Here is a 7465-nt window from a genome sequence, read left to right on the forward strand (position 1 = left end):
TTTACATCGACAGAATAAATAGGCAAAAGATATTAACAAAGCTATTGCATTTCTAAAATACTGGATAAAGAAACCCATTTCTACTCGAGGTGTACATAATGAATTTTTAAGAACAAACAGAAATGACAAAAAAAGGAAAGAAGCAGGAAGATACCAATTGCAGAACTGACAATGCCATTAAAAAAACGAACAACAGCACCAAGAACAACATAAAAATAACGGCTGATCAACAGGAACCCCAAAACAAACCGGAGGTGATCACAGCTGCTACGAAGGATAAGGTGTTTCATATACTTTTTCCCTTTCATGAATTTGACCTACCGAATTAGACTATTTACCGGATTTGTTATCACATATGCAACACGACGGGTGCCGCATGTGGAGCAGGATCTGCTTACCCTTCCGGAGCACCTGAGATCACCGCTATATTTTGGTGGGGTTTGTGTTGTTTATTCTTTAGTTTTCTATGTTGTGTCATGTGTACTATTGTTTGTCAGTTTGTCTTTTTCATTTTTAGCCATGGCGTTGTCAGTTTGTTTTAGATTTATGAGTTTGATTGTCCCTTTGGTACCTTTCGTCCCTCTTTTACGTAGTTAAAATTGAATAGTAACTTAAAGTAAAGTTATCCTTTCTTTGAATCTGAGAGAGAAAGAAATCACCATCTGGTATATCAGGCTTAAAATGTTGTACGACAGAAACGCTTGACTTCAAAGGACCAACCAGTGATGCTGGAATAAGAAAAAATAAAGGCTAAATAAAGTTCCTTAAGCTTTGCCTATACAGCTAAAAAGTAAAATCACAAAGATACTAAACTCAGAGGAAAATCAATTCGGAAAGTTCATAATCACATGGCAAAATCAAATAACAACAATAAGGTATTCCTGGGCAAGAAGTCAATAATATGAAATTTTTAGCAGTCCATTGAATATACAGGTTATACTATAGTAGTTACAAATGGAACGTCTTGAATGCAAGTATGTCGCGTTATTTTTAGTTCATGAACAAAGATTTGTTTATTTGACTTTCTAATCTATTGGTTATTGCAAATGATCCTTGATATTATACCACAGTTTTAAATGAAACGAATATCATTTACATTTGTCTTTTGCTCATTTTAGCACCGATTGAAAAATTTGGACCATTATTGATGTAACAGTAACATAAAGGAGCGATCTCTTGGATTTTTTGAAATTTTGAATAGAACGTTTGCATCTGCATATTTGTATCGAAATTGTTTTTCAATGTGTATCACAATTCAAAATTAAGCTCAAAGCCCCTTGTGTAACATCAAAAGCTTTTTACATAAGCCGTTTTCGCTAATAAACCAAATTATGTTGTGCAGAATAATCTAAAACTAAATGAATATGTGTTTAAACGATGCTTTTATTCATATCGTTTAACATCGGAAAAAATCGTAATTCACCAATAACTGATAAAACATGCATTACACAAAAAGCTATATTTATTTCTAAAAATATAAAAGATCAATTAGTCGAAAAAGCATCACATTAAAGATCTTAAGATTCTACTCCTCAATACATATCAGATATGTGTGGTAAACATATAATAGGTGTGTGATAATTTACACAACAAATTGTCAACAAATAAATCGTAGACTAGAAAGATTGCACAGTTGTCAAATATCATGTCGGTCCTTTGATCGTGATGAGGAAATTAAGAAATCGGTTTGACAACGTCATTGGTTGAATTCCCATTGTTTAGGACATTTTTAACCAATCACGACGTTCTGGTGTACATTTTTGAAAATCTTACCCATAATGCATTACATTCAATAACACGGATCATAAAAAAAATCTTGTAGATTAAAAGAGTGTTTTGACATAAAATGTGAACGAAGCTTATGTAGTTTTTTAATAACTATTTAAAGAAATGAATTTCTGATTGAGGCGAACATACATGCTGCATATTATTTTTTACAAACATGACGAAAGGGCGAAAAAAAGGGAATAAAAGAAAAAGGCAAGATATGTCATGACGAAAAATAAAACGACCACAACAAAAACACAACACACAGAACACATTATAGAAGACTAGAAACCGATCAAAAAACACCAAAACCAGGGACGATCTACGGTGCTCCGGAAGGGGAAGGACACCTCCGGGTGCGGGAATTTTTTGTTGCATTGAGGACCTGTTGTGTACCTTCTGCTTATGTCTGTTCTATAGTCGTTTATAGTTTGTTGTCTCTTTGACACATGCTAATTGTATTGTACAAAAGCTTACTAAAATTACTGTACATTTGTACGACAGACAACGAACTTATCTTGAAATCACCAAAGTTTAAATTTAAAAGCAAAATTATGAACAAATTAAAAAAATAGCTAGAATTGACATTGCGAGCAACAGCGGATTTCACCCTAGTCCGCCAATTGCCACTTAACGGCAGCGGTTTTGAAAACTCCAAAGTTTTAAGTCAAGTCTAGTACTAGTATGCTAGGCAATCTTTGTATTAAATTTTATAGAATTTGGAGCATTTTGAAAGTTTTGCTGTTTCCATGCTAACGGCTGCTATTTATAAAATTCCAAAGTCACACCGCCTCTGCATATTGTGCACCCTATAGTTATATAACATCAGATTACATTTAATGTCTGTAGAAATAATTAAACACTTATGTTCTAGAATGTTCCATAAAAATTCACCCCCTCAAATTATGTCATGGGAACCACCAGGTGAAACAAAAAAATTAAAAAGTGTCCCCCCCCCAATTGCACACACATCTACACATGGGGGTTTACATTATGTTAAAGTTCCATCATCATCATTTGTCCATAAAATTCCGAGAAATAGTCTGGACAAGAAAGTGTGGAATAATAAAAAAAGATTATGAACAAAAAAAAGAATGGAACAATATTTCACCCGACCTCCGCCAGGGTCACATTATGAGGACCCAAAATTGCGAAAGGATTTTTGTTAAATACAGCTAAGGTTATGTAACAAAGATATAGGCGAAATGTACAAGAGGGACATTTAAGTACTCACACAGTTCAACGTTTTGTAAACAGTCAATTTATAAACATTACCACATCAATGATATATCATGTCAAACGTTCAATCATTCTGACAAGCATTTCATGCATTTAGACTAGTATTTAATTATTTCTGAACCTTTGTAAACCATCTTTTTTCATCAATATAAACGTCTAACAATCATATTTTCCACCTTAAAATATAGATGAATTTTGATATGAATAATTTTTTTTTATTAAAGTTGAGTTTCCTCACTACAGCCACTGGGTTTTTATGCCACTGCTGGTGGAGATTTATTTCCCCGAGGGTATCACCAGCCCAGTAGTCAGCACTTGCTGACTTCATGATATGTTCATAATCATAAATAAACTGTTAACAAAACGTTTAATTTTTGAAAAACTTTTCTATCTCAGGAATAGATTATTTTTTTTAACACTCTAATTGATTCTATATTGCACATATTGCTGTTTAACAATTAAACTTGGTGTACAGCATTTCATCAAGTTTTCCTGTTAGATTACAACTGAATACCCAGGGATAATATTCAGTAAAATTAACTAATAAATAATTACATTGGTTTAATTCACACATTAAACTATTATTATAGTTGTTACAAATAGTCTTTGCTACATCACTTAAAGTATTTTTAGATATATTCATATATAAAAAATATCTACACAATAATTGTCTTGCGGAATTTGATCATTCATCCGGAATGACTTTTTGGGTTCTTTTATTATTAAATCAAAAATAAATAGCGGTCAAGTGACCTCAAACGGCTTTTCTGTTCCTCGTGTTTAGACAATATCTTTTTTTTATAGATTAATAGATTACCTTAGCTGTATTTGGCAGAACTTTTAGGAATTTTTGGTCCTCAATGCTCTTCAACTTCGTACTTTATTTGGCCTTTAAAATATTTTTTGATTCGAGCGTCACATATGAGTCTTTTGTAGACGAAACGCACGTCTGGAGTATATATTTTTTTTTAATCCTGGTATATATGATGAGTTTACTTCCTATATGCTTAAAATTCTACACATAATAATAAAGAAACAAGTCGGCAAGTAGAGGGGCACAGTTTGTTCCCATTGGAATGCAGATAGTTTGTTGAAAAACACGTCCGCCGACTGTAACAAATATGATGTCAATCAAGAAATCAAGCATCTTGTTACTATCAGTTTGAGATATTTTTTTGTTTGAATCGGAGTGATCCTTTACAAAGTAGAATTTATCCCTCCCTAAGACAAGATACTTGTATCTACGATGGCCATTTTTTTTTATGAAGCAAAGCAATACCAACTCTTTCAATTTGTCTTTTAGTTTGGAATGTGGAATACTTGTGTAAACAGTAGAAAAGTCAAATGTTTTAATACTGTTACAAAATGAAAGAGAGTTAGATTGTATGTACTATAAAAGATCTTTGGAATTTTTTAAGTATCCACATCTGATTCACGCCACCTCTAGAATAGGCAGTTTCACAATAACTTTGGAGCCCATCTTTGATTGCTGATAAAATAGATGTTAATAATTTAGAAAGATGTTTCTAGGAGCACTTGGAAGACCAAGCAATATACCGTTATTTGAAAGGACACTTATGCAGTTTATGTATCCAAAACAGTGATGGAAGATCCAGTTCTTCATCTTTGGTTGAAATAACTAAAGAACATAGAACAGACCTATGCTTTGCCGATTTTTGTTTGTGCATTTGCATTTTGTTAGCCTTCCATGTAAAATCATAACTTCTATGTCAAAATCTATTAATGAAACTGGTTTCTTGAAAGCTATTTTAATTTTAACGTTTTAATTCATGTAAACAATAAACTGATCTATTAATGTTAAAAAAACAATTATATAAAGATCAATGCTTTTACACTATTTACATTCAATATTCTCTGGTCCAAAGCAGTTACCCGTTATAAAACAGGGTTGAATGAATTAAGCTTACAGTTGCAAGATTCCTAAAATGTGTTATTTTGTTATTGTCTAAGTGTAACAAATAATGTTTTGCAACGTACAATGGATCAAATAAGGCAACAATATTTTTTTAATATCTTTAGAAATCTAGGTTAGATGGGTCTGGTGGCGGTGGCGGCTGTGGTTTCTTCAGAAATCTGGGTTAGGTGGGTCTGGTGGCGGTTGCGGCTGTGATGTCTTCAGAAATTTGGGTTAGGTGGGCCTGGAGGCGGTGGCGGCTGTGGTGTCCTCAGAAATCTGGGTTAGATGGGTCTGGTGGTGGTGGCGGCTGTGGTGTCTTGAGAAATCTGGGTTAGGTGGGTCTGGTGGCGGTGGCGGCTGTGGTGTATTCAGAAATCTGGGTTAGATGGGTCTGGTGGGGTTGGCGGCTGTGGTGTCTTGAGAAATCTGGGTTAGGTGGGTCTGGTGGCGGTGGCGGCTGTGGTGTCTTCAGAAATCTGGGTTAGGTGGGTCTGGTGGCGGTGGCGGCTGTGGTGTCTTCAGAAATCTGGGTTAGGTGGGTCTGGTGGTGGTGGCGGTTGTGGTGTCTTCAGAAATCTGGGTTAGGTGGGTCTGGTGGTGGTGGCGGCTGTGGTGCAACTATTGCATTGACAATGCGAACTAGTGGTTCAACTATAATGTCAAAAACGCTATATGTACCTGGATTATCTGAATTTAAAGAAAAACACACAATTATAGAAAAAGTCATCACAATGTGATATTATAGTAAATGATAGAGGAGGGTTACATCATTTTTTATAAATTTTGTTTTAGAGTTAAGATATTTGTTTTAATAGCACTGACTATTTTGGTAAATATAAGATAAAGGAAGATGTGGTATGATTGCCAGTAATACAACTCTCCACACGAGACCAATAAAGACACAGTTATTAACAACTATAGGTCATCTTCAACAATGAACCATTCCATTAAGCATAGTCAGCTATGCTTGGATCCGAAATGACAATGTGAAACAATTCAAACGAAAAACCTAACGGCTTAACTCATGTAAAATTATTTATACGCGAAAATTCCTAAATTGGTACCATGGACTATCTAACAAGAATGCATACAAAAACTTGAAAAAGTTTTATTAGTTATTTTTTCTGACCTGAAATTAGTATTATCCCTCAAAATAATTATTAAAAAGCCCCAACAGTTTCTGTACAATAACGTAAAATAATTGATATAAGGGTACCTTTTAACACATTTACTTGAACTATTAAGATATCTAAAACTGCTTTAAACTATATAAGATCAATGTATAAAATGAAATTGTTTACTAGTTAATTAAGTTTACTTAACAGTATAAAAATAGTACATACAACTGGTTAATAAGGTGGGATTAACCATGGTGATATACTTGTATCCTGCATCTGTAAAAAAATGTGTTATAGATTATTAAAAAAACAAATACTTGGATAATCTTCCAGTTTGAGGTGATTTGTTTTTGAGCGCAGAAACCTCGACATAGTGGTCTGTCGACGGCGGAGTTGTTAAGTAACATACTAAAAGCTTTATATTTAAGAAGGAATTAGACGTTAATGCTTCATACTTTGTATAAAGATGCCTTATAAAACGAAGTTTTTATGTCTCATTTAAATGGGTCAGTGTCATCACGAGTTGGTTGACCGTTATGAAATAACCATTTCACAAATTATATCGGGTATGTTCCTTAAGTCGTAACTACAATCCCCTTCCTTTTCATGAATACGACCTACCGAATAAGACTATTTACCGGACTTGTTTTCACATAAGCAACACAACGGGTGTCACATGTGGAGCAAGATCTGCTTACCCTCCCGGAGCACCTGATATCACCCTTAGTTTTTGGTGGGGTTCGTGTTGTTTATTCTTTAGTTGTCTATGTTGTGTCATGTGTACTATTGTTTGTCTGTTTGTCTTTTTCATTTTTAGCCATGGCGTTGTCACTTTATTCTAGATTTATGAGTTTGACTGTCCCTTTGGTATCTTTGAGCCCTCTTCTTTAAATGGTTAAGTGTCTACTTGCAAACAAGTTAAGAATTTTTGTATTGTTAATTTTCTTCTCTTATTATAAGTATTATGATTATGATATTTATTATGTGCTCACCTTGCAAGGTTTTCATGCCCAACATACAGTTTTCACTTGACCTCGACTTCATTTTATGGATCAGTTAACATTGGCAAATTTTGGTGGGCAATTCCATATCTCACGTTCTATCAACAATATGTCTACTATATTGGGTGTATGAAAGGATAGTAGGTGAACAAGTCAAACTGGTAGGTGTCATCTGACTTTGACCTCATTTCATGGTTCATTGGTTAAAGTTAGGTTTTTGTCTTTTGGTCTGTTTTTCTTTTACTGATTAATTGATTGCTGGGTGCTTAACGTCCAGTGGCAAATATGTCATGCATGTTCATGACGAGAAGAAGTTAACAAAAAATACAATAGGTGGGTCTTGTCATAATAGTGGTTACTCGGGATGATGGTCGGGGAAAATTGAACTGTCACTGGAAAATGCGGGTATATTGGATAGGAAC

The sequence above is a fragment of the Mytilus edulis genome, chromosome 11, assembly GCF_963676685.1.
Source record: "Mytilus edulis chromosome 11, xbMytEdul2.2, whole genome shotgun sequence".
NCBI classification, from domain to species: domain Eukaryota; kingdom Metazoa; phylum Mollusca; class Bivalvia; order Mytilida; family Mytilidae; genus Mytilus; species Mytilus edulis.